The sequence below is a fragment of the Pogona vitticeps genome, chromosome 8 (genome assembly GCF_051106095.1).
Source record: "Pogona vitticeps strain Pit_001003342236 chromosome 8, PviZW2.1, whole genome shotgun sequence".
NCBI lineage: Eukaryota > Metazoa > Chordata > Lepidosauria > Squamata > Agamidae > Pogona > Pogona vitticeps.
In genome coordinates this window covers 28,854,182-28,882,164 of record NC_135790.1, presented here as the reverse complement: position 1 = coordinate 28,882,164, position 27,983 = coordinate 28,854,182, and the positions used below count along the sequence as shown (strand labels likewise).

Sequence of the window (27,983 nt, the reverse complement as noted above, 5' to 3'; positions counted from 1 at the left end):
GTTGCCCAGTTTGCCCCCAGTGGGGCACAAAATCCAGTTTTGAGGAGGGTGGAAAAAAAAGGTTGACAGTTCATGGAGAAGTTGCCCACCAAAACCTTGAATGCAATATTGTTGCTGTCGCTTCATTAACAAAAGTTTCAACATCCTTTGGAGGTGGGGGAAGGGAGGCAAGCTGTGTGCTTAATTAATCTCCGGCGAGGCTAAAAAACCAAAAAACAAAAACACCTTGCAGAGTCTGGGGAAGTGAGAGAGCTGGCCTAGGTAGTCCTGCTAGGAGGATTATTAAAGCTGTGTGGCAAAGCAGTCTTCCCAGAATCTCAGGGATTTGGTCTCGAGAACATTAATCAAGAAATGGCTTTTATTGGCATGGCCACCGACTCACCAAGGAACAACAGACTTTTAATCAGTAAGCTTGCTGGCTGTTACTTCAAGGGAGAACTTCAGAGGTCCTTGCGTCCTCTGGAGGCTTTTCATAACACCGTGTGGTGATGGCTGAGCTAAGGATTCAGCATGCAAGCATCAGCTGCAGCGCCCCAGTTGCGTCAGTAAGCAGTGCCGATGAGTGTACTTGTGTAAATGTGTTGGGGGGCATGTTTGCGTGCTGTTGCTCCTGGCCATTCCAGTTTTTCTGGGCATGTGTTTCTCTGGTTTCTCCACTTTACTGCTGGGCTGCATTCCCGGGCACAAACAGCGCAGTCGATATTTGACTTCCAAACGTTGGCAGTTCTGCCTCATGAATCTCCGAGTGGTAAGTGGGCTGGAATCCCAGCAGCCAGAAGTTGATTCTTTTGGAGGGCCCCCAAATGGTGGATGTTGGCCTTGGTGTGCGTTGCGCTTCGGAAGAGGCCTGCCGCGCCTGAGCACCTGAAGCAGAGTAGAAGACAATGGGATGAAATTAAATTCGTCACCTTCTGCTCTATGGGATTCCTATGCTTGGAGAAGGCAGTCAAGGCTGTTCATGAAACATCTGCTGTCTTCTCCCCTACCCCATTTGCAAAGCACATAGGTCAACGGGGGAGCCCATACCTGATGTGTTCAGTGTCTATGGGCTGATCCCCCGGCCTCTCAAGCTGAAAGTCCCAACTAGAGTAGACCCATGGAGTAGGACTTGCTGGTCAACACTAGTGATGAATCCCATGATTTTCATTGGGTCTGCTGTGGTCTGGCTTCCAAGTCACTTGTAGAAGGAACAGCCTCTGCTTGACTATTGAGATGGTCCCAGTTGGACTGGGTTGATGGCCTAGCAGGATAAGGCATCACCAGCCATTGATAACATCTACTGGGAAAGGAGGTGAAAAGTCCCGCACTCTTTGGATCCAAGCATCTTGTGTGGGCTGCAGCCAACGGTCAGAAACATGAGACCAGAGAGGGGGAATCCATGCCTAGTGTGTATCCGGCTGGTGGGGCTACAGCAGCAACAAGGGGCCTGTGGGGAGAGTAGCACGCCCCAGCATTTCCACCAAGGATCCCCAAAAGCCAGTGGGTGCTGATAACATCTGCTGAACAAGGGTTGTGGGTCAGAAGGGTGAGTGCAGAGGTTCTGTTGATAATCAGTGCTTTATGTTATCAAGTAAACTGTTTCGAGCACCTTTTCGGAGCTGGGATGCAATGCACAAAAATTCTCAATACATTCCTTGTGCCTACGGATGCCAAAGGCTGGCTAGTCATGAGGTGCCTCTGCAGAATCAGTGAGCCCCCACTTCAGTTTCCGGTGTGTCTTTTGTACTCCCCCCCCTTCAGTATTTTGCTTGTCCCTGATCTGCTGCTTGGTTGGGGGCTGGAGCCCTACTTGATCATATGCATATCCCCCCCAAAAAAAACAGGTTTTGCTCTAGCTGTGATAGATGTGCCGAAGACTTCGCCTTTTAAATTACAGAGAGTGGGTGGTGGCAGATAAGATAGAATCTACATTTTGTTGAGTTTGGGCTTGAAAGATTATCCTTAAAAACTAGACAGAGGCAGACAAACAAGCTCACATAAATACTAATCAATCTCTTTTCCTTGGTTACTGGATTTTAATATTAATTTCCAACTTCAACAGATCTTGCATCTTGGTGTAAAGACTTGGGAGGCCTGGCTCAGTGTGTCTCAGATTCTGTGGTCACAGATATCGCATGTTTGGCATCCAGAGCTGTTAAAATTCATCATTTTAAAGGGCTGCTGGGTGACAGGCAGGAAGAAGCAGGGGGGACTGTGTGCGAGCGCAGGGCAAAACGGAGTAGGGAGGCCCGCTCTACTCATTCATATGCTAGAGGCATGCCTTAAATTAGGTGGATATATATATATATATATTTGAAATGGGCTTTTAAATGCCAAGCGCATAGGAGATAGGTCTGTTATTAATATTGATGAGGCTTAAAAAGATATTTAGTGAAATATTTGTGTAATTCAATTTTGTTCATAATCAAATCCGGAACTTGTGCAGAGAAGGACTGTGGAGTCTGGATGTCGAAGAGAAGGGCCAATCTCCGTGCCCGACTCTTGCATGTATGATGAGTTGCCTGCCTGAATGAATCAAGTCATCCCGAGTTCTTTGCTAAACACAGTATATAGATTTGCATTTCTGGGACCTTTATCTGCCCTCTTTTGAATGCAGGCCATTTTCCCGTGGGGCGTTCGGAGTGGATCACGGCACCGCTTCCGATTTCGTTGGTCATTCACCTTCCGAGCGCCGTATTTTTATCTCCTACTCGGAAGTACTCTGCTAATGCATTTGGGGAGAAATCAATAGAAAGCTGACCATGTCCCGTGATGCGTTCAATTGCGCTCTTTCACCATGAGCTCCCAGAACAGACTTGTGTCATCTTGAAAACGCTGTTGCACCAGGCACGGGGGAAGGCTTGTGAGACAACCTCACCATGGGATTTGACGCCAAGTGAGACAGCGTACAAATCAAGGGCTCCTTCGTGGCCAATTTCCGATTAGTTGACTCTAGAAGACCAAGCATTAATTTTAAGAAAACAGAAGAGGACATTGTGCCCTGGGAAATCTCCCAGTCGGGGTGGGGGGTCTAGTGCAGACTGGGAATGGATTCACCCTCTTCTGAAGAGCCCGTTTCTGGGGCAAGACATGCTCTCCCCCTCTGGCCCCACATATCAGAGGAATCGTTATGAATGCCTTTAATACAGGTCTACTTGCTGTTTCATTGGCACAAATGCCCCCCCCCCCATTTAGCAGCTGTGATGACCTGCTTATGGATGGGCTTTGAGCTTTCAGCGTGAAGGTATTTGCTTGGCAAGCCCATGACGCAAATCTTCCCTACGTTGGTTTGTCATGATAAGCTGCAGTGTGCACCGAAAGCCTAGCGTCCAGTTTATGTGGCCACCAGAAGGACGGCCTCCTTGCGCCACTCGATTCTGGAGGTGGGCTGTTGGCGTGAGAGGGATCCTCCAGTTTGGCCGTGCCTCCTTTTGCTGCAGGGAGGAACCCGTGCGGCCGCTGCTCCTTCTGCGTCTGTTCAGTGCTCGGGGCCAGAACAATTCTCGGCCGCCTTGTTGGCAACGTGTCCTGGCCTCGGCACGGCGTTTGCTTCCACCTACAGGAAGCAGGAGGCACAGCCAAGCCGTTTCCCTGCCAGCCGAAGAGAAGAAGCCTAGTCTCCATGAAAGACCAGTGCAGATGCTTGCGGGCCAAGTCCTTGCTGGCTGAGCTGGGTGGGAGGTTTCATTGGTATGGGTTGATGCTCTAACAACGGCCGGCTCTTTCCAGTCCTTCTCTGTCAAACGTTCGTTTGTGCCTCATGTACAAGGTGGCAGACAAACCCATCATTTGCCCATTATTTACAAGAATAAAGGGGGGGGGGAATAAAACTTCTGTTTCTCTTGCTTTAACGAAAGCCTGCTTCTCTTGCGGAGTGTGGGGGCAAAGTGTTGTTCAGAAGAAGTTCAGGGACAATTTTGCAGGTAGAGTGCGGGCAACATTAGTGGTCAGCACAGTCTGAAAATCCTATAGCTACAAATGGTCACAAGGAGATTTTAAACAGGAAGACTATATACTCGGTGATAGATCATGCTGTATAGTGAGCAATAATAATTGCATGCCATCAAATTTGATTATGGTGACCCTTTCCAGGGTTTTGCAGGTAGAGAGTACTCAGATAGGGTTAACCCTTCTGTTCTTCCGGGGTGCCCTGGGACGTGCAGCTGCGCAGGAGGCCCCTCCAGCTGGCTCTTTTCCGAGGAGGCAAAGGAGGTGTGGGATCAAATATCTTTTAATGTGTGGTGTTGGGGCTTATGCTTATTCATTAATATATTTAGTTTTAATGTTTTAGCATGAATAATCTCCCCCTCAGTCTTACTCTTTACAATGGAAAAGTGGGGAAGAAATTTAATTAAAACCTGCTTGGAATTACACCCTCTTATGAAGGTGTGTCATGCATTCATGCAGTGTTTGGCCTTTAAGTGATACAATTTCAACACGTCTTTGCAAATTTACCTGCATTTTAAACCTGTTCTTGAAGTTTATGGAGAGATCGCATAAAGCATAAACGCTAGGTTAGCACTAGCGTAAACGTCTTGTTACGAGTCATTGGCTGAAATTTCATAATAAGTTGCAACTAGAGTAGGAACTTGCAGTGGGATTGGATCACCAACTCCCTCCTGATTCAGCAGATCTACTCTATTAAGTGACTGACTGGGGAATTTCAGCCCAGAAATCCCACCACTTCGACAAATGGAGTTCTGGATTTAGGCCATTGCGTTCTGCAGAAATGTAAGTGTCTGCAGAAGGGATAGTTAAGAAGATGATGGCAGATACAGTGGTGCCTCGCTTAACAATGATAATCCGTTCCAGGAAAATTGCCGTTGAGCAAAAACATCGTAAAGCGAAAAAAACCCAGATTGAAACGCATTGAAACCCGTTCAATGCATTCCAACGGGGTAAAAACTCACTGTCCAGCGAAGATCCTCCATAGGGCGGCCATTTTCGCTGCCTGTACAGTGAGGAATCCGTCCATAAACACAGCGGGGAGCCATTTTGATCACCCAGTGGCCATTTTGAAACCGCTGATCAGCTGTTCAAAAAACATCGTTTTGCGAAGAATCGGTTCCTGAAGCAGGGAACCGATCATTGCAAAGCAAAATTTCCCCATTCAGACCATTGTTTTGCAATCGCAATTGCGATCGCAAAAAGATCGTCGTTAAGCGGTTTTGTCGTAATGTAGGGCAATCGTAAAGTGAGGCATCACTGTAAAGGCCACCAGTAATATAATGCCTTTACACTAATCTGTAAGGTGACCCCCTATATGTTAAAATAATCATACCACCCTGAACACATCAAGGTTTGCCTGATTTCAGAGGGTCAACAGAGTTGGGTCTGGCTAGCGCATAGATGGGAGACCACAAGGGGTCTTTAGGAAAGGACTCGGCGAAAATCCTGGTGGAATCCCTGGAGAGCCATGGCTGCCGTCCAGGGGTCAACAGGACTGGGCTTAGGTGGGCTGAGGGTCTCACCCAGCAGAAGGCAGATTCCTTCATTGCATGGACCATCCATTCCCATGTTTGGTGGCCCTAACAATAAATGCTTATTGTTAGGGCCACCCTAAGTCAAAAGGGACCAGGTAGCACATAACTGCCATCACCACAAGCACTGCCGTTGCCACCACATCTGCTAGAGATTGCTGGTCTTGTTGGCTACACGACGCCCCCCAGTTTAAGAGGCAGCTTGCCTCCCAAATGCAGAAGGTTGGGAAGATAGCAGGGGATGAACCAGTCCTAGGCAGGACCGCGGGACACCGGCCGTGATCGGCCTTTCATTCCATCTGCCGCGAGAGAAATGGGAGTTTCCCATTCACAGGATGGAGAGGAACGTAACCAATTGGCCTTCAGACTCTCTCAAACACAATGTTCATAACCCTTTATCTCTCACCTGCACGAGTTCCCTCGATTGTGATTGCTGTCAAAAGCCTTTCTTCCCTTTTCCCTCCCCCCCTTTTTTCCATTTTTGCAGCCATAGCTGGATATTAAATATGCTTTAGAATACGATGTGCATGTTTTAAGAGCCGAACAGCCAGTAAAGCATAAACGACACTTTTATGGTAGCCTGTCTTACGATGTTTGCTCTCTCCAACTGTGGGAAGCCCAGGAGTTTTCACAATATACATTTTTTTTCCAAAGAATGCCACGCTTACAGTGAACATATTTGCTCTGGGAAATGCTTTTTTTTTTAAAAAACAAAAACACGCACAGTGGCACAGAAATTACACAGGATTAATCAAGCCAGCCTCGCCACTGGGCCTTCTCCCAAGGCAGAAAATCGGTTGCTGAGCACCTTGTCTCTTCTGTAGATGTGTTCAGTCAAACTGGGTTGCTTTTGTGCTGTTTTTTGAAGGAGGGGATTCAAAGTACATAGAACATTTTCCCAGCATGTTGGATTATTGATGGATCTGCCTCAATTATTCTCATTAATATAGCATTCTAAATCATCAGAATGAAATACATCCTCATTCTGGCTCCAGTGTTGATCTATGAAGAGTTTTTAATCTGGCTGTACTTCCTTTGCATAAAAGCACCTCATTTGTCTTGGTGCTTCCTTGCACGACAGCCGAGTTCTGGGGAGATCCGTATTCAACGTAGATGGAAAAGTTCTTCTGCTTTCATTTTTGGAAGAGCCCCTGGCCCCTGAGCTGTCTTTTCCTGGAATGAGGAGAAAAACAGCTCATTGCTTGTTGCAGTTCTTACTGAAAATATAACCCTAATGTTTGTTTGGCTGAAGACACCCTTGAAGGTTTAGACTCTTAATCCGATATACAGGAGGTGGACTTGGAGGCATGGGTAATGCCTTAAAGTTTACTAGTTCTTCCTCAAAACGAAACAAACAAAAACTTGACACAACTACGACACAATTTTTGCAAAGTCTGCTCAAGATTAATTTGTTGTTGTTGTTTTAAATGCATTTTTAAAACTCTGAAACTTGACACAGTGTGTAATATGGTCTATGGGCTACAAAACCTAAATAAACTTGTAATCCTACCTCCTTAGACTGTTCTCAGAACCGCAACTGTCAAAAGCGCAGATTTTGTGTTGGGGAGATTAGGAAAATAATCTACAAGTAAGCCTGTAGCTGCTGGTCTTTCCTTCTTTTTCCTGCAAATCCAGCATGCCTGGAACGTCGCATAATGTACAGGCCAGGCGGTTGTGCCAGGGTCGGAAAAAGCTGCCAAGACCGGTCAGGGTATAGGATTAGGCCCTCTGTGAGGGTGTGGGACGTTGCTGTTGTATCTGCTGCTGGGGCTGCTTTCAATTTAGAAATGCGAACTGTGGAGAGCAGCATATAAAATTACACCTGGTATGCAGAAACAGATGAAAACCAGTGCTAAACCTTTGCATCTTTTCAATGAATCTGAACGGTCAACTATTCAGGACAGGTAAAAAGGAAGTACTTTATATAACACATGCTTAATTCTGTGAAATGTGATGTCCTACAGGATGGCCACCAACTTGGACAAGTTTAAAAAGGGATCAGGCAGATCCTTGGTGGATGAGGCTGTTCGTGGCAACTCGTCCTGGTGACTCTCGAGCACCTTCAGTTTTAGGAGATGGTTTGCCTCCAGGTGTAGCCATCCCTGGGAAAGTTGCTTTTGTGCCCCCTGGCTGCTCATGGGCTCCTCTTTGGGACACTTATATAATAAGAAATAATGACCTTAGAACTGCAGAGCTAGGAGGGGCTTCGTAGATCATCAGGTCCAGCGCCTGTCGAGGCCGAATGGGGAATTGAACTCCCAACCTCTGGCCTTGCTAGAAGGCTGTGCTAGGAAAGAGTCTTTGCACCTAAGACTCTTTCTGTGTTCTTACGACTTTTCTAAGGGGCATCCTTCAATGCTGGAGTTACTACCCTAAAACGTAGCTACCCTTAGAAGACTGAGACTCTGAGTTGAGGAGGCCGTTGGAAACAGCAGGAAATGAAATTGACTGGACCCGAAGTGCATAGCAATTGTTGTGTAGTTCAGCAGTGCGGTTTGTGTGTCTGATTTTTGTTGTTTCGGGTGGACCACCCCACTGAAAGCCATAAATGAGTTGGCTCAATGCCCCTTATGTAGGCAGCCATCTCCTACTTCAAATAGCTTGGATCAGTCTAAGGGAAAAAAAAAATAATTGCTACTATGAAATAATTTTGCAATTAGTTCTGTAATTAAGGGCAGTTTGTTAATGAAAGTGCTCGGTGGATATTGACTGCAGGGCCCTCCACCTCGCTGTTCCGAACGGCACAGTTGGCGTGCGTGCGCGGTGGAGGTGGTTGGGGAGTTAGTGACCCAGCTGTCATGGAAACGGGGGATGGATGCAAACACCGAGGGCTGTTGATGATGGAGAGCCGTCATTAGCTTCCTACCCTATGGGAAATACTCAGATAAGCAGAAATAAACTTAACATATGACAGCGGGAGTGGTTGCTTATGTCTCTTTAATGCAAATGTTTAACAAGTCTGTACAAACAAACCCTGGCCCCTGGACAGGATTTTTTTTTTTTTAAAGAGAGAGGTCCATGCGAAGCACCGGGTTATGCTTGAGATGATTCAGAAACTCGTCGTTACTGTTCGTCATTAGGCCATGCTAATAAATTCTTTCCGAAAGTGGTGTGTTCAAAATTATAGGTAACGGATGGGAATGTGAAGGTAGTTCTTTAACAATGTGGGCATCAAAATGGAGCAGATGTATGTGTGTGTATATATATATGTGTGTGTGCACATATATGCACAAGATAGGGAGAAGAAAGCCATGCATGAATTAGCCAAAAAATGTCAGCTCAGGAAAGCTGAAAAACAAGCAGATTTGCATTAAGGGAAGGATCTGGAGGAGCAGGAGCAGAATGGTTGAAGAGCATGCAGGAAATGAGTCATGGTCTCACCAGTGTCCATAAGAAAGAAATATGAAGTAGGTGTCCGGTTTTAAACGTCTCTGGTTCTCTATCCTTGCAAAAGGGTCTTGTTTCTGGTGCTGCCTTCTCTCTCTTCACAGTGTCTGCATGTTTTTGCATAACAGCCTCCATGTTCTTCTATAGGAACAGCATCCTGACTCGCCTCTCTTTCTCTCTCTTTCTCTCTCTTGCAGGTAAGATACACGGACGCTTAATGTACTCTCGATTTGGCTCTCAAGCTTGTTTGCCTCTTGGATGATGACGTTCAGTGCCAACTGCCCTCCAAGGACCCTGGAGCACTCTTGACAAGTTGCCATTAAGATGGGCTACCCTGAGCTTTAGGTTTAAAACGAACCTAAAAGGGTTGGTGACGCCAAGCCTTGTACCATTTCCTCCCGGCAGGGAGACCGTTTTGCAAAGTTTATTGAAAACCTTTGCTGTTATTCTCTGTAAATGACGTTAATGTTAGAACGAAGGAGTGTGTCTGGGTGAGAGAGAGTGACAGCATGTGTGTTTCTCGGGTCATGTTTATGCTTTGTTCAGGGCCACAGCATAGACCCTTATTTCAAATGATCTCCATATCCAATCTTGAATCCCTTTGACCCTATGGGAATAGGAAGCTAGTAACAAATTTTTCACTTTGCTGCATGATGCTCTTTCATCCTTTCATCTGGCCTGGGGGCACAACGGAGGTGCGGGTTGTGGGGGGGGGGGGAGAGGAGACAATGCAGTTCTCAGCACTGAACTCCAAACTTTGTCCCAGCCCTGCCTTGGGCTAAACGTAAATATTTCCAGCCATCCGAGGATCATGTTTGGAAACCCACGCATGCAATGGCGCGCCTGGGGTTTCTTTCCAACAGTGGTAGATAAATATTTATGTCGCTTAGCTCTTCGCTCAATAAATAAAATCTAGCATGTGCTTTTGTGTCCTCCTTGTGAGGCCCCATGCCTCAAAACTAACACTGGGGTGGAAGAATAGCCTCCCCGCAAAACGTCTCCCCGCCCGTGATATGGAAGTGCCGTGCGCTTGTTGGATGGGTGGGCAGCAAGGGGATGATATTCTGACCCCATAGTTTACTTCCCGTCTGGCTTGGGCCGTTGGTTGGTTTGGGGAAATGGCAGAGGGTCACAAATGCTGCTGTCAATAAAATGGGAGGTGAAACCCAGGCAGCTTCTCTTAAAGCCCCCTAGGATTTCATTCCCTGTGTCCGGGTATCTCCTCTCTGCGTGCTCTTCTGCCATCACCATTGTTTTGGCCCCCCTTGGTCTCAGGTGAGGCAGAGACGGCTGTTATAGACCTTTTTCTGCCACGCCATGTACATCATCCTCAGAATTTTTTATCCAGCCAGAGAACGCCTGGTGCAGACTTTCCTTTTGTCTCTGCTTGAGATTTTCTTTGGACTAAAATATATTTATTGAAGGGTTTTAATGCTGTCAGATGAAGTCTTCATTGGTTTTGTCCAGCGCTCAGATTTTCTCACCTGCTTTCTCAACTCTGTGGGGCATCCGTGTGATGGATGGTTGTTCTAACTGTTGCATGAGGACAGTTTTCTGTGGTTGGGCTGAAAGGTGGGGTCAAGAGGTGTGTCCACTATTTGATTCATTTAAGGCAGTGGTTTTTAACCTTTTTGAAAGAAACGCCCCCTTGAGCCATTGAGGAAGTTATCATCGCCCCCCTCCCCGCGGTGATGATATCCTATTTATTTATTTATTTATTTATTTACTTATTTACTTATTTACTTATTTACTTATTTATTTATTTAAGACACTTAAATCCAATGACCCCTGAAAACAAAATTCAATTCCAAGAAAATGAAAAGCCCCCCAAAAGTAACATTTAATGATTTAGTTGCAAGCAAATTTTAAGACGCAAAAAGAAATATAAAAAGGGCATAAAAAACCCCCGCAATGCAGGAACTAAAAATTTCAAGATGAAAACTCTGAAACTAAATTAAGATTGGAGGAAAATATATATTCATGCACATTGTAAAAAGGCTGCAGCCATCTTCACAGGTTTGGCTTGCTCCAGCGCCCCCTACTCCCCCCTTCTGCTCTACCGCCCCCATGCCACCCCTTTTCGTTCTACCACCCCCCTGAAAAATGAAATCGCCCCCTGGGGGGCATTATTGCCCACGTTAAGAACCACTGATTTAAGGGATGCTCTGCCACACTCCTGGAAAGATACGGAAGGGAACTAGCCAACGGCGTAATATTTGTGTCTGGACACATCTTGGCCTTTTTACACAGTAATAGGTTCTCCCGTATGCAAAGAAGGCAGACCCGGTCGGGTTTGGGAAAAGGAAGAGAGAATTTTCCACGTTGTTCATTGGGTTGGTTAAGTCATACTGGCAGCCCAGGATCAAAGAGGGGAGCAGTTTTATCCTTTTGCCTTTATCAAGTGATTTTTTTCCTTCTCTTTAAAACTTTTTTATTTTCATTCCTTGCCAAATATATTAAACAGTCATGATTGATCACGGTTCTGCGAATAAGTACAATATGTTTGGAACTTTAGATCCTAGTTGGAAAGCCGCTAGTCCTCAGGGTACTTTAGGGTTGGCTGGGAAACAGAATCCTTCTAGCTGGTGATGTTTTCTATCTTTGGAGGGCAGATCTCTGATCCAGTAGAACTACTGGGACCTTTGAATAAAGGACATGGATCCCTTCCATAGGGCTTTTCCAAGAGGGTGGGTGTTGTTTGGTGGCATCACGGGTGATAGATGAAGGCTTGCCTCGGTGCTCGTTATTCTGTCTAGCCGGGACTAATGAAACTCATCTTTTTTGCAGCTTCGTATTTCGAGAGGTAAAGGGGGAGGTGGTGGGGAAGGTGATCCCTCTTCCGTTGTTGTCAGAGGCGAGAACTCCTGAATCCATTTCCTCTTTTGACACTGGGGGAGATCAGGTGTTCCTAGAGAGCTAGCAGGTTGATTGGGGTGTTGCAAAGCACGTCTCCTGCAAATGGGTGCGATGGGATGATCTGAGGCATCTGGCCTCCGTCCGACCCTCCGATGAGCTCCGTCTCCATGTTGGGTTCCCTGTCAAGAGCTGGAGGAGGACCTGGTTTCCAGGCCAGCTCTTCGGCTGCTTCCTTTTGTCCTTTCAAACATACACGTTGGACAACAGTTGCATGCAGTTTCCTTAATGGACTGAGTCAAGGCCTCTCCCTTAGCAACCACTCCTGGGCATTCGGGTCACGTGTTCGTCAAAACAGGCTTGGTTTTACAGTGTCTTTGTGAAACGAACCCACTCTTCGTCCCTGCTCCCCGCCTTGTGCACCCACCTCTCCCCCCCCGACCCTGTTGGCACAGCGCCTGGCGTTCTGTAGACCCAAGACTTAATCCCGCTCTAAATGAAGTTTGCAAGAGCAAGAGAGAAACGAGCGGAATGCAGATGCTGCCCGTTCGCGGCCGTTCCCTCATTCCGCATTGCCGCCCGCCTGCCCCCCTGTTGCGGCGTCCTCGCATAAAGCTTTGCCTGGATAACGGCAGCGTCTTGTTGATTCCCTCTGTAAGGGCTTGGCTAGGAATGATGGAACCTGTCACGGGGAGAGAAGGATTGCCTTTTTGAGATTGCACGGCCTTCGGAGGAGAGGGAAGTGTCCATTTGCAACTAAGCATTTCGGTGACGGTGGATGGTTTTAGCAGGCCGGTGCCCCGTGTCCTGCCCGTCGAAGCTGGTCCCTAATTTTGCTGTGCCACATTCTTCCTCCTCCTTCTGCACCTGCTGTCTGTGCAAGCAGGGCTTTGCGTGTGGGATCTCCAGTGGTCCTCTGACCTTCTGAAGGTCCTGGCATTTGAGGTGGCTGGTCATGGTTTAGAAGGAGCTGTGTTTCTTCCCTCCCTTTACAAACCATTTCACGACCTGGAAGGGGCACCAGGTTGGGTGAAAAGGTCCAACACCTGATAGGAGCAGAGGTCTGGCTGGGGATTCCCTGCTCACGATGGGGTGGGGGCGTTGAGATGTGGGGGGAGGAGGAGGAAACAGATCCAATGTGGTCGAAGTATCCTTCGCCTGAGGCTTGCGCCATTGCCTGTGGGCTTCAAGGCAGAATCCTTTGTACTTTTTCCAGGGTAGCCATAATTTTAAAGTGTGGGAACGCCATGTTGAGAGGGAGACACCGATTTCTTGATTTGTTCATTTCAGAATTTATAGGGCTGCTTCCCCCCCCCCCTTTAAAGGGCGCCTGAAACAAAACCAAAAACAGAACAAGAAAGAAATGAAAAGGAATAAAATGCTCTGCTTCAGACCACTTGCTAGACTCCATTAGAAATGGCCGAGTGGATCAGTGGGATTTCAGTAAGAGTTCCTTCGATTGCTGGCCATTTGCTTCAGGGGCCTTTCTCTCCTTGAGATGGAGCAGTTGGAATCAGGCCAGTGGGACTGACTTGGCCAACGCGACCAGAAAAGAGGAAACAATCGTGGGTGTCATAAAAACGGGGGCAGAAGCAATGGGTTGGGGGGGGTAAGTGATTCGGAGGGCAGCAGGGAGGAGTTGTGATGAGTTGTTGTCATTGCTCTGTAGGAATAAGCAGGATCCTTTTTTATGTCTTCCTGTTCAAGCGCCTGAGGCGAAGTCAGCCGGACGTCTACAAGCATAGCAGGAGTACCCTAAAAAACCACACATTCTCTACGCACCGCTTCCATCCTGAGGCACTGCGTCCAGGCACCCCCTGCCAGTCCATGTCAAACAGGAAGCAATGCTGTGTTTCCTTAATTCGGAAACTTGGCCTGTCCTTTGTGCGTTTTGAGCAATACAGGAAAGTCATTGTCGCTCAGCTTGGCTCTGGAGGCCGCCAGGCTTTTCCTCCTTCCCTAGGGGGGCATGAAGGAGACTCTCCATCCTTCCACCCCTCCTGGTGCACTTGCTACCTTGTGAGGGCAAAGTGCAGGTTGTCATTTAGTTAATTCACTGTGGGGGAGACCCAGTGTGTTGACTGAAGGCGATTCGTTTAGGGCAGGAAATAATGAAGGAAAAATACACAGGCAGTAACAACATGCATCCAAATAAGAAAGAGCCTCTTGGCATTTTGAAGACCAGTGAGTGTTATTTGAGGTTGGCTTCCACGGAGCATGTCCTCAGCAGGCAAATGTGTTTCTATAAACACGGAGAGGAGGGCATTTCAAGATGTCATGACAATGGAAGAGGTCCCGCGTAGAGCTGGCCTGATCTTTCAGGGTGGTTGACGGTCCATGGGGGTGGCAAATACATCTGAACATAGATCAACCTATGAACATTAGCATGGCGTAGAAAAGCTTTTCTCTCTAGGCCATGTGTTGAGAAAGAGAGAGACCCACGATGCAAGAAGAAATGACAGAGGCTGGTGGAAGTAGGAATGCAAACATTACAAGCTTTGTTTTGGGTAAATGTTGATTGTTATACAGTGGTGCCCCACATAGCGAGCATCCCATTTAACGACGAATCTGCATAGTGATGTCGCTTTTGCGATCGCAAAAGCGATCGCATTGCGATGTTCTAAATGGGCGAAAATCGCATTGCGATCAATGTTTTTTAAACAGCTGATCGGCGGTTCCAAAATGGCCGCCAGAAAAAATGGCCACCCACAGCGTTTTCGCGCGGTTTCCTCGCTTACCAGGCAGTGAAAATGGCGGCCGTATGGAGGATTTCTGCATAGCGGTGAGTTTTTCCCCCCGTAGGAATGCATTAGATGGGGTTTAATGTATTCCTATGGAGTTTTTCGTTCCGTATAGCGATGATTCCGGATAGCGACGATTTTCCTGGAACGGATTATCGTCGCTATGCGGGGCACCACTGTATTTTGTTTTAGATGTAATATATTTTTTCAAAAATTTCCTTCCTTCCTTCCTTCCTTCCTTCCTTCCTTCCTTCCTTCCTTCCTTAAATGTACAGCAGATGGGCCAGTGTAGAGAATCCTGCACAGTGGGACTTATTTATTAGTGCATGTAGTGAGACGAAAAGCCCTTGTCCCTGTTCAAGCCAAGGGAGACATACATGGTTAGTGCTCAGTGTATTCCTGCTCAGTGATTTCACTTTGGAATTTGTCTTGAAGTTCTTTTGTTCAGTGCTTAGTCTTCAACAGGAGTTCCCAAACCGTGTGCTGCAGCACCCCAGGATGCTGTCAAGCCCGGCCAGGGGTGCTATGGGAGTCCTTGGAAATACTCCCATGGAATCTGCAGAAGTCCTGCTCAGGCTGGGTTCCCGTCTCCTTTCTCCACCCCCACCCCATCCAGGGTATCATATTTGGGGAGCCACAGCCGGTGGCCAGTGAGTCAAGGGAGCAGCGAGTCAAAAAAGTTTGGGAACCACTGGTCTTCAAGGTGCCCTGAGATTCTTTGTTTTTGCTGCCTCTGAGTTACAAGTCCCTGCCTGCCCCTTGGAAATTTCAGTATGTCTAAGAATGTCTAAAAAGAAGGCTCCCTCCGAGACCCCATTTCTGTTCTCCCTTCCAGCATCCAGACATTCAAAATGAGATAAGGGTGCTGAAAGAAAGGGGAGAACAGGGCACCTTTCTCGGCTTAGCTGTTGGGATCTTTTCACCTCCCTCTGTGTTTCCTGCTTGAAAGGGAGCTAAAGTTGCAAATCAAACATTGACTGCCTTTGGGGGAATTTCACAAGCCAGAATGAGATGGCACGGAGCTCAAAAGGGTTGGCAAAATGCCCGCCTGACCTTGGGCCCCTGAACTTTGTAGCTAGCAGCGGGCTTTCTCTTGTCTGCCATGTTGGCCTTTCATGCGAAGAACAACGGGCTATTATATACTTCTTTCCATTTTTGTAACTCTCAGCTTTTTGTGTGTGTGTTTGCTCGGGGTGGTGTGTTTTTCCTTCCTTTGCTCCTGGCGTTAAGCAGACGAAGCATCAGTGAACCATTCTTGCAATCTGGCTTTCCAATGATTTCTAAGCTTTGTGAAGATTTTTTTTTTTAAGTCAATAGATAAAAATAAAAATAAAATGTGAGTTTGACCTTTTCCCTCCCTTTGCGTGCACAGCCAAAAGTGCAACAGCTTCATTTGAACTTGCTGCGCTGCTCATGGGTACTTCTGGGAAGAGACGCTCAGCCCATCTGCAAATAATTTCTTTCTTTACTTTTCTTCTGCACGGAGCATGAGTGAGCTTTGATAGCTGGACAGGATAGCGTCTTTCCGGCTGAACTAGCCTTACTCTTCCCTCCTACTTCAGTGGAAGGACACTCTTCCAAACATCCTCTCTTAGCATCAAGGCACTGATGTTTGATACTTGTCTTTCCATAGGACTTTGTCCCACAGATAGGGGTAGCCATCTGAAATAATACAGCTTTCTTACATTGAATTCCTGCTAGCACAGTGAAGATGGCTCCAGAGAAGTTCATTTCTGGTGGTCTTCCTTGACGTCCTTTCATAGAAAGTTTTGGGAAAAAATATCTTATTCTCTTAGACATCCTTGCTGAGGCTCCAATACTTTGGCCATCTCATGAGAAGAGAAGACTCCCAGGAAAAGACGCTGATGTTAGGAAACACATCGTGTTAAAAACCATTGTTTGTTTAACTCCCACCCACTCTAGCAAAAGGTGGTCAGTAAGAACTGTTGGATTAGCTCCGTGGCTTAAGTCTCTGACAGCGGAACCAGAGTCTGGGTGTTCAGTTCCCCCACTGGGCCTCCTTGAGAGGAGTTGGACTCAAATGATCCACAGGGTCCCTTCCGGCGCTACAGTTCTAAGATGATTCATATCTCCTCCCCACAATCATGCTGGGTCAGGAGAAGGCCACGGAAGAGAGTCAGTGGACCAAGGGAACGGCAAGGGAAGGGAGGAGAAAAGGACTAGAGGCAACATTCTGAGAACAGGTAATAAAATGCTTCAGCTGGATGTGTCTTCATCCTTCCCTTTGGAAACCGGAGCTGCTCCTGTCAAACGGCAGGTGCTTTAAGGCTAAAAATGGCAAGGCAGCCTGTTATTCTGAAATTTATGCCCAGCTATTCCTGTAGCAGAAAAGAACTCTTTAAGCTGTTTGAATACATGACTCTGAAACAGGATTTCTGTCTTCTTTGGAGACCGAAGCATTATAGCTGCGAGAAATCGGTCAAGGTGGTGAAGCTCACTGGGAACCTTCGTATGGAAACGTCTAGAAATCACATTTGGTCTGTTCGTTTGTTTACAATTTTGTGTTGGAAAGGCATCTTACCTATGTCTGAGCACCTTCTTTTACACTTTGTCAGAGTCAAAATACAAATGCAAAACTAAGTGATACCTGCTGTTGTTTAGTCGTTAAATCGGTCCAACTCTTTGTGTCCCCATAGACTAGAGCACACCAGGCCCTCCTGTCTTCCACTTCAAATTCATGCTGGTCGCTTCAGTGACCCTGTCCAGCCATTTCGTCCTCTGTCGTCCCCTTCTCCTCTTGCCTTCACACTTTCCCAACATCACAGTCTTTTCCAGGGAGTCTTCTCATGAGATGGCCAAAGTATTGGAGCCTCAACTTCAGGATCTGTCCTTCCAGTGAGCACTCAGGGTTGATTTCCTTCAAAATGAATAGGTTTGTTCTCCTTGCAGAACAGGGGACTCTCAAGAGCCTCCTCCAGCACCACAATTCAAAAGCATCCATTCTTCAGCGGCCAGCCTTCTTTATGGTCCAGCTCTCACTTCCATACATCACTATTGGAAAAACCATAGCTTTGACTATGTGGTACCTGTACAGACCACTAAAAGATCATCAGAGTTGCCACCCATTCTTGCTTTTGCACTTCCTGAAGGGCTTTACGGATAACTCTTCAGATTGGTTGCCGCTAGAAAGAAGAGAAGACCTTTTTTGGACAGTTGAGTATCTTTCCCTGTTGTTAGTTCACTCCCGTGTCTCCAGGTGGTTGTGTCACAATGACTGGGAAATACTTGTACACAACACAACCTCTCGTCTGGTGGCAAGGAAGTAAATATCTTCTCTATCCACACGTGTGTGTAAGTGTGTGTGGAATCCTGCACAAATCAATGGGACAGGAGAGAATGTAGTGTGGATTAAAATGAGTCTGATGGTTTCCCTTAATATATACTCTTTAAGTTTTTCAAATGCAACAGCATGATGCTTAACTCCCTTTCACATTCTGACTGTGCCTTGCGCACTGCATCAATCGATCATAGCTCGGCCCTGCATGGAGTATTGATGGACAACTTAAATACTTCCCTCTCCCTCTATTTTTTTAAATGAAACACGGATAATTAAGCAATGCACTCCGCAAGTTGAAGGCTGTATGTCTTTCATAAAGAACCAATAATGAATAAAAAGTGCATTAACCAAATTAAACTGTTGCATGCCTCTAGCTCTGTAACAGGCTCAGCTTTTACGAGTTTCATTACAGGAGAGCAGAGTTCTGTTAATCAACGGCTCGAGCAGGAAATGTCCATGGATTTAAGAGGCTGCTCCGACTGATGGCCTGCGTTGTTGAGAGGATGTAAATATTATGGCGGCTGATTGAGGCACTCAAATCAGGCTTGGACGCCAGCATCTCCTTTACCACAAAGAAATCTAATAAAAATGCATTTATAAAAATGAAGTGTTTTTTTAAGTGAGTCGCTACATGAAAGCGATGTAGGAGATGAATAATATACGTAAGAAAGTTCTTGGAATCATTGTAGATCACAAGCTGAATGGGAGCCGACAGTGTGATGTGGCTGCAAAAAAAGGCCAATACAATTTTAGGCTGCATTAACAGAAGTCTAGTCTCCAAATCCTGCGAGGTTGTAGTTAGGCCTCAACCATGAGTATTGTGTCCAGTTCTGGACACTGCACTTGAAGAAAGATGGCAACAAACTGGAGCACGTTCAGAGGAGGGCAGTCAGGATGATCAGGGGACTGGAAACCAAGCCCTAGGAGGAGAAACTGGGCATGTTTAGCCTTGAGAAAAGAAGACTGAGGGGAGATAGCCGAAAACTTTTCAAATACTTCAAAGGTAGACATACAGAGGAGAGGCAGTATCTGTTCTTGATCATCCCAGACTGCAGGACACGCAGCAAGTGGCTCAAGTTACAGGAAGCCAGATTTCGGTTCAATATCAGGAACATCTTCCTAACTGTTAGAGTAGTACAGCAATGGAATTAATTACCTATGGAGGGGTTGAGTGCTCCAACAGAGGAGACGTTTAGACTGCTGGACCTGCTTTGAGATGGATTCCACTATCAAGCAGGCCATTGGAAACCATGGCCTTTATCCAACCCTGTTATTCGATGATTCTGTAATTTTACCCTTTCCAGATTTTGTTTGTGGAAGGTTGCCACCCTTTCCCATTCCTTGCTGAATGTCCTGCTTTAGAAGTGCTTTTGTTCACTGGAGAAGCCTGCCTGGTTCAATTCGGTGGAGGCCCTTTGGACAAAGCACCACCGGGAGTCTGCGCATGGGCATGCGCCATGCCTCCGCACCCACCACCACAAGCAAGAGCTTCGGCGGAAGAAATAACACTGTCAAATTAGTGCTTGCATCGTGTGTTTCAATCAAAGCATTTTGATCCTTGTTTCTGCAAGATAATCCTAAGAAGTTCTTATTTTGAGAATAGGAGACCGTGATGGATTTAATTCAGAAAGGGAGGCAGCCTCAAGGAATGTAAATGTAAGAGTCTGATAAGGTAGGATTTCCTAGTTGCTATGGTAACCCACGGGTCATGAGCCTGAGAAAATAAAGTGAGTCCTGAAGCAGGGAAGATGATTATAAAATTTAACTGTCATTCTTCATTTAGAGTTGATGGCAAACATTATTTACCTAAGTTTATCTGCTGGCAGGCAAAGATCCTTTTCTTTTCTCCAAAGGAGGAATACGGATCCGCGTGTTGGACATGTTTGACATGAAGTTAGCCCCGTGTTTATTATTCTAATCAGGGAATTGCTACATGATATCCTGGTAGATTTTGTCACTGTTCTTTTTTTAAAAAAAAAAAGAGCCTGAGGGTTTTATCTTGTAAATCCAATGGAGCAAAGATTTTGTAATATATCTTGGTGCTGTGTAATGGCACCCACCCACCCGCCCACACACACAGAGAGAGAAGAGAGGGCTGTGCTGTCTGGAACATTTGCCCACTATCAGTGTTTCTTTTCGCTGGGGTGCAAGCTAATGCGCAAGAAAAGGAGGAAACACATTGGCGTGATTGGGCCTCCCTTTCTTGGCATTGGAATTACATTCCCTGGCAAGGTCACATCCGCACTTCTGCCAACAAACACACTGAAGGGAGTGTGTGCATTCCTGTAACGACCGTCATAGCCTGTCTGCTATATCCTAGAGCTACTACTAATTCATCCGGCGGACTGGAGCCTTTGCGGTCCTCCTGGGGCAGGGTTGGGGCATCAGATCTTGCCTTTGTTGGACACACAGGCGGTGTGGCCTCTGGCAACTCTGTGTGGTGTGTACCTCCAAGAGGTATGTTGCCACCATTTGTGTTCTCAAACAATACAGTGGGGTCTCTACTTAAGAACGTCCCTACTTAAGAACAATCCAACTTAAGAACAGCTCCATTTGCTAAATTTTGCTTCTACTTGAGAACAGAAATCCAAGATAAGAACAGGGAAAAAAACAAACCTTTCCTGCTCTTTTTTTAACATTAGGTCATCTTAGGTTAAAAAAATTCTCCCCCTAGTGGTAGAGTACATATTAACCAGCTTTGCATTAGTTCCTATGGGAACTAATGCTTCAATGTACGGACGCACCTCTACATAACAAAAAAACAGCCAGAACGGATTAATTGGTTTTCAGTCCATTCCTATGGGAAATTTTGCTTCAACTTAAGAACGTTTCAACTTAAGAACACCATTCCAAAACCAATTAAGTTCTTAAGTAGAGGTTCCACTGTAGTTTCTATGGACGGAAAAGAGCAGATACGGATTAAATGGTTTTCAATGCATTCCTATGGGAAATGCAGATTCAACATAAGAACTTTTCAACTTGAGAACCACCTTCCAATACGGATTAAGTTCTTAACTAGAGACCCCACTGTAGCTGATTTGTTGGACACGACAGCCCTTTGCAGAAGTAAGATTTTGTTGACCTCGTTGATTCTCGCTATAGTGGGGCTTGATGCTAATTTATCCGGGACAAGCTTGCGATTTCTTGGATTCCTTTGGAAACAAAACCCTGTTTAATTGGCTGCCTCACCATCTTCCTAAAGCCCATCTTTTTTTTTTTTTTCAGAAGAGCGTCAGAGTTGGGTAACTTTTAGGTATGAGCTCAAGTAGGGGATGCATTGTTGGCTTCGGCCAGCAGGATGCTTTCATCCTGCACGTGGTAAAGATTTACTTAAGTCGGAAGAGTCTCCCATCCTTCTCCTCTTGTCTCGGGGCCTGCCACTTAGGCTAAGCTTATCTAAGTTCTGAAAGTGGGCTTCCATATCTCTTAGGAATGGCTAAGTCAGCCGTGGTGGCTACACAAGATTGGTTTTTAAGATCTTGAGAAATTCAGGAAATTCGGTTGGCAGAAACCCACTCCAGACACATTCAAACATTATAAACAGCAAGTTATTTTTGCCCGTTTAAATCATCTTGACATGTTTCTCTATTTATAGCTGAAATTTAATGTGGATAAAATGAAAACTCTTACATTTGCCAGCAAAAATGTACTTCAGCTAGCTAATCTGAAATCCCAAATTCCAATCAGAAGGGAATTACGGTGGGTTTTAGAGAACAGATTACTCCTTAACATGCCTCCTTTTTGTCTGATTTAGCTCGCCTAACTGCACTCTGTAAGTGTTTAAATATTAAGTCAAATGTTATTTCCTTCCATGGTTGGTATAACATTTCCAAACGAATGCAGAGGGGGGATTTCAGCACCTATTTCCATATGAATGAGTATCCAGATTTGAGAAAAATTGTGGGCCGCCCTTTCTGCGCTCTTCCTTCACCTCTATCAGGAAGACCGATTACACGGCTGTTGGTGATTTTCCAAGGCCATCTTGGACAATGTTCCTGTTCAATGAGGCTGCATAAACCAACCCAAGAAAAAAAGACCTATAGGTCAAGCAGCAAAAGCAGGCAGGGTTGTGATACCGAATTTACAAAATAACACCATCCTAAACGGAGGATAGCCAGGTGAGCTTTTTCTTAAACAAAACATAAATAGAGATTGCCAAGCGTGACATCTTAAGGCTTTACCATCCATTTATTCCTAAAATTGTACCTTTCTGAGTTCTGTTACGGTCATTTTCGTGTGTAACCATTGGCTTTTCGGCTCCCTTGCTGATTACTGCCCTTCTGCCTAACCTCCTAAAAACGCCTTAGGTGTGCTTCTGCATGCAGATGTTCAGAAAGGACAGAGAACAGTAAGTCGTAGTTGAAGGGGCAGTGACAGATTTGTTGAATTTTGAGTTTTCCTTGTGGAGTACAGAAACGGGAGGCATTTCAATATATTTGGCCCTCCTTTCTTAATCTGCAGAACTCCACAGCATCCTTCAAAGTCATAAACAGATATACAATGAAGTTCCATACTTGAAACATGTGTCTGTTTTTGTAATCTGAGCCCAAGTCTGCAGGCCTCCAGGTCTGGGGAAGAATCCCCTCAGCATGAAGTGCTATGAAGGAGTCCAGGCCCCTCATGGGAACCTGCTGTGGCTCTGATGGCAAGGGGTAGCATTTGGAGCAAGGCCTCTCGCATCAATCTCGGACTGCAAGGATGCTCAAGGAGGTCTTCCAAGAGGGATGTGACCAAATAATGCAGGGAGGGCAGGAGCTGCTTTGCATGTAAACAGATGCCCATTGTTGTTCAGTGTGTCATTGTAGCAGGCGGTGTCTGGATCCAAACCACATCCTCATCCGATGAGTAGAGTTGAGGGTTTCCTGCCTCCCTGTCCTTGTGAGCTTTTGAAGGCCTAGACTGGGAAGGCTGGCAGGCTACCTTCGATCTAGCTCCACCCAAACTCCCTGTTCAAAAAGAAAGTTCCCAGGTAGCCATAGGGCAGGAACAGGAAGCTTGGGTGCAACTAGGCCTAGCTAGGCCTTAAAGCTGTCCAGTTTAGGCCTTTTCTGTCAGGCGAGCCACATTTATGCTATCTGCAAAGTATGTGTGTAAGCCAAGTATAAACACAGAGCATACGCTCTAAACCAGTAAGTCAAATAGAAGCAAACCCCATTCCTAGCATGTAACCGGGAGCCAGCATGTCCTGGAGCCTCCTCCCTATACCCACCCACCCCCCACACTGTAAAACCACCTTCTTTCCTTACCTTCCATTCAATGTCTGGGGAAAGTGCCGTTTACAGAGGGGACTTGCGGGTCTGGTTCCAGGTGTGTACTGTTACACGTGCTCATTACATCTCTGCTCTCTCTAGTCCTGCCAAGGTTTTGTTTGCCTTGCCTTGTATGGTTCCAGGTGTCCCAATACAAGTGGCCGGGGAGGGGAACAGGCGGAGGGCTCTTCTGGTGGGGGTGGCACGCGATTAGATTTTTGGAAAGGTTGCCAAAGTCAATGGTAAACAACTTGTCAGATGCAGCTGCTGAAGTTAGCAGCTCTGGCGGCCGCTTCAAAATCTCCGGAGCATGCCCGTCTTTTTTTGGAGAGGTGAATTCGTTTCTCTCTTTTGGAGTTAATCCTGGCAAAGATCCGTTGGTTGGTGTGTACGTGGGTGTGGGTGTCTCCGTATTTAGGGCAGGCAATTCAGGTTGTGTGACGTTTTGAGTTCCTTTCAAACCCACCTCTCTGTGATGCTGACAGTTCTTCATTGCTCAAGCATGCAGGTTCACTTAGTGTTCAGCAGAGAATGTTCCTTTATTCAAGAGAAGGAGGGGGTGGATGAAGAGCCACAGCTCTAGAGTCTGCAAGCTAATTAAACTGGGGCGTGGGGGAGGCTCCGTTTTCCCATCAGCTCTCTTGACAGGTAACCCAGACGGTGCATTTGTTTGCTTTTAGCATGCTGATGTACTCTGACCTGACAGGAAACTGGCTGCAGTCGTGGTCTCTCCCCCCTGCTCACGCCTTTAGACATGGAGATTCCAAGCACTGTTGTTTAAAATCCATGCCCCCCCCAACCCCACCCCAGGAATTGCTCCGATCAGGCAGGCTGACAGCTGCACCCCATGCACTTCTGCCAGAACAGGCCGCCTCTGCCCTGCCTGGCCGAGAGCGTTAGCAAAACTCCTCGTGCAGTTGGGCACCCAGCTGATGAATGCGCAAGAGAGGTTTCTGAGTCCAGAAGGCAGCTCCTGAGAGGCAGTGCATGTGTGATAACACAGGTGATTTAGGGAGCTGTGGACCTGCAGAATCAGAGCACTTTTGGAGAGCAGAGGCAGGTTCCCCTGCACTCCTCTTTCGACAGGATTCGGGTCTGCTAAGGGTGCCTTTTGTAAAGGGGTGTGCAAAAGCGTGTGGTGTGTCGGGCCAGTCGGGCCGCTTTGCCGCCACTGCCGTTGCCATCAATTATGCGTGAACATATGGAGCTAAATTTGCTCACAAGATGAGGCAACTCGTTGACTCCAGAAGGAAAGTTTTCTGAGCGAGCGGGGTCCATCTGTCTTTGAAACGGTAATTAAGCCAGACAGTCACCTTTTGCCCAAAACGCAGAGGGAGGTTTTGTGGACGAGGCCGGCGCCTCCTGCTGCCCTTCTTCAGGAAGGACGATGCTGGACGGAAGCACGAGCGCGCGTGTGTGGCTGAAGACTTCTCCCCACTGTGCTCGTGGCCTGCCTCCTGGCGTTGCTGTTCGGGTGGCGTCCCCACGGGCCGTGGCCATTTCGTGGGTGAAGCGCCACTGACGTCTTCATATTTGTGTTGCTTTGGCAGGAGAGCAGGTCATAGGGGGTGTCTGGATGAGATGCGCGCCAGGGCTTCAGTTCAGGAAGAGGGTGTAAGCAGGTCTGCTGTGTTTACCTATGATGAGGCTCCAGACAGATCGGTGAGGGTGAGGAAGATGCTAGCCAAGGCTTGCGTCAGTTGGCCACATTTCTGTCCCCCTTTCACCTCTTGTTGGGTGAGGGTATGAAAGGAGGTCGTGGTGTGTGGGAAACAGAGTGTTGGGATGGAGAGACAAGACCGTGTTCTCTGTGCAAGCCATCAAAACCTACATGGCATATGCTCTAAACCAGTAACTTAGGGTCACCTCCTACATTCTCGTACGGGTTCCAACAGTTCAGTTGGCCAAGAGGACATGGCTTTTGATTGGGAAGGTAAGAACAAAGATAAGAGGTTTCTGTTCCTTACTAATTGAGTGCCTGTAACTGGGTGTCAGCGTTCCTGCTGCTCCCTTCCCAGCTTTTTGTGTTGTCTGATATTAAGAGATTGTATTGTCCTTGAAAGCAACCGAGGAACAGTTACAGGGAAATGGCCCTTGATTTGCTCTGGTGGCCAGTTCTGACCGAGCACCTTGAAAATATGCACCAGAGAAGAAACGAAGGAGTGCCTTCTCTTGCTCTTTGAGATGGAATAGTGGCATAGGATGTGTGAATGGCTGCCATCCAAGCACAGCTCAAACTGCCTTCAGATGCTCTTTGGAAGGAGCTTTTGAAGGGTGCAAGAAAACTTTACTTGTTACACACAGAGATAACAACTCTGGAGCTACTGGTTGCATGACTAATGAAATGTGACTTAGTTATACACTTGCAGCCTTGAAAAGTAACTAGTTGTAAGTAAACAAGTTGTTTGCTGCTTCCAAGTTGCCCTCGTGACCATATGGGAAAACAACAGCAGAGAGCTTTGGGCCCTTTCTGACTAATCATTTAATTATTCCCCCCCCAAAAAAAACCCACAAGGGTCAAGTTTAGGGTCTTTGGAGTGTTGCAAGACTGGGCGGTGATGTTGGCTGCAAGCTAGGACCAAACAGAGAGATGATGTCTCTTTAGCAGTCGAGTTTGGAGAGTGGCGTGTGATGGTATCAGACTGCATTTAAGCCAAGAAGGGGAGGCAGGGAGACAGAGCACTGGGGGGGGGGGCAATCCGTTGTTCCCTTTGTAAGCGAAAGGGCACGCAAAGTGAGCACTTCGGGGAGGGTTCGGTTTGCGGGGAATTAGAATAAGTCTATCTGATTTTCTTTCACTCGTGACCTTTAAAGATGCTGCTTTTAGATTGATAAGCAGGCTGATGCCTTCAGTAACCCAATCCCAAATTTGTTTCATATATTAGTCTTTTCCGTATCTTTCAAACCCAGCTGATATTACTTCCACAAAAGCTGCTCTCCCGCTTTTTCTTTTTTTCTTTTTAAACTCTGTGAAGGCTCAGGAGACAGGAAGGCAGTGATTATCTCTTATCTGTTACACAAAAGGTAAAATTGGAGTTTCTTTACATTAAATTAGGGGTGTGGAGAATATGCCTTGTGTTCATCTCCTCTCTCTCTCTCTCTCTCTCTCTCTCTCTCTTTCTGCTTTTCACCCGTAACAGCTCCCCAGGTGTCTGGATGCGGTTCTTCTTAGTGTTTTCCTCTCATCCCCATCCCTTTTTGTTTAAGCTTCCACAACCAGATCATTCCAACATACCGAGGAGCCTACATGGCTGTCCGTGTTGTGTGATGGGTGGTCGGTCTGTGTCACGCGTGCAAATTTCTCCTCCCAGTCTCCGTCATTGTGTTTCCTTATGATGGGCAGCTTGTGTGTTCACACGGAGTTGCCAAGAGAGCTATAGATTCGAGCACACGGTAAAAAGAGGGGCCCGGCCCGGTTAGAAGCCCTTGTGGTTGCACATTGGAGGCGGTCGCCCACAGTTTTGAGTAACATTGATCTCGAACATTACGCGCTACTTAGGGGGGTCAATAAACTCTCTTCGACAATAACCTGCCCAGCCACTTGTGGCGAGATTTCGACGGCTCAATTAAATAGCCGACGTGAAGGCTGGTTCGTCTTGAACCTTCAGCAACAATAGCAAATGGAGTTGTCACTGATGAAAATGAAAATGATGCAGAGGCCGCTGTGCTTTGCCGTGCGCCTCTTTATTGATTTCGTGACGGGGACTGAGAAATGATTCAGCGTTATTGGGTGTTGGCAAAAATCTGTTCGAGTCGCTTTTCAATTAAGTGAACCGAACTGTACTTGAAGCCATCCATTATCCATCAAAAATAGATATGCTTTGATTTTGATCATCCCTTTCTGGCCGCCTGAGTCATTCGTATTCCAACGGTTGATCGTGGAGTTGTCTTCAAGGCACCCTTATGTCCTGCTTGCCCTTGACTTGCTCTCTCTGTCAAACCCAGAGCCACTGAAGCTGGGGGTTGAAGAGGAACCCTATGTAGGGACTCCAAGCTGGATGTGCTAATCTTTACATTATGCCACTCTGTTGGAGGATGGGGCAGGTGGCAAGGCTACGTGGTTGGCTTCGGGACATGTGTCCTTGATGGAAGTGTCTTCCAGGTGGACCTCAAGCTTACCAACCACCCACGTTACCAGTCTCTCCCGGGCCTTCCTGTCTGCAGCAGGAACACCGCTTAGACACCAGATGAACTTCTTAGGAAGGGAGCTCATGAACCTTCGGCTTCTCTGTCTCTTCCGACTGCTTACCGTCCTCTTCCGCCACCAATCAGTAGGGATTGCATGACTGACCCCCACATTTCCCACCCCCCATCATATCTGCTTGGCCTTGAGGTTCCTCCTGAGGCAGCCTTAGTCAGATTCTTCCTTGGGAAGCTGAGCTCTGATACCTCCCTTTGTGGACTGCAGGGAGTCCTAGAAAAGTAAAATCGGCCCACCTTATCCCAAACGTCCAGCAGAGACGGGTCCATCTCCTGTAAAGAAGTCAGGCAGAGCATCCAAGCAGAGGCTATGGACTGAGTTAGCTATATGTGGGTCATATTTTTAGCATTGCACCCCTCAAGTGCCTTCTCCCTCCCTGCCCACCAGCTTCATCATGCAAGGGAGAGCTTCCATAACTGCATTATCGCAAAGACCAATTTGCTTCCCCAGCCTCTTTATTGAAACTGAGCCGGTACTGATTTGTTGCTTGGGTCTGAAACTTGATTATATTAAGTGGCTCCTGGCAGTTTGCAGAGGCAATGAGTGACAGCTTTAATTCTACCCATTGTGTTGGATCCCCTTTCCATTTGCATCGTCCTGCCTCTGTCTGGGTCCCTGGGCATATTTGGCTTGATCGCATTATCTGCAGTAACCCTTGGCTTCTTGCTGGATGGCCACCGCGGGCACCATTTTCCCCAAGATGCCTGATTTCTGTCGCTAGTTCTGTAATCAGCAGGGTCTAGTTCTGTTTTTCTTCTTCGTCTTTTCTTCTTCTTAGTTTTTTTTTATTTTAGA

The 27,983-nt window shown here is 46.8% G+C and overlaps 1 protein-coding gene and 1 long non-coding RNA gene across 7 annotated transcripts in view; one reads left to right on the top strand and one right to left on the bottom strand.

The window, feature by feature from the left end:
* Positions 1–27,983, top strand: part of CADM1 (cell adhesion molecule 1) — a 239,261-nt gene that overhangs the window by 119,518 nt on the left and 91,760 nt on the right. The window lies entirely within an intron of this gene.
* On the bottom strand, positions 6,137–23,118 carry LOC144584137 (uncharacterized). The gene is made up of 2 exons (XR_013538213.1): positions 22,985–23,118; positions 6,137–6,632 (listed from the first exon to the last, which is right to left on the bottom strand). It is a non-coding gene; the product is annotated as an uncharacterized LOC144584137 (long non-coding RNA).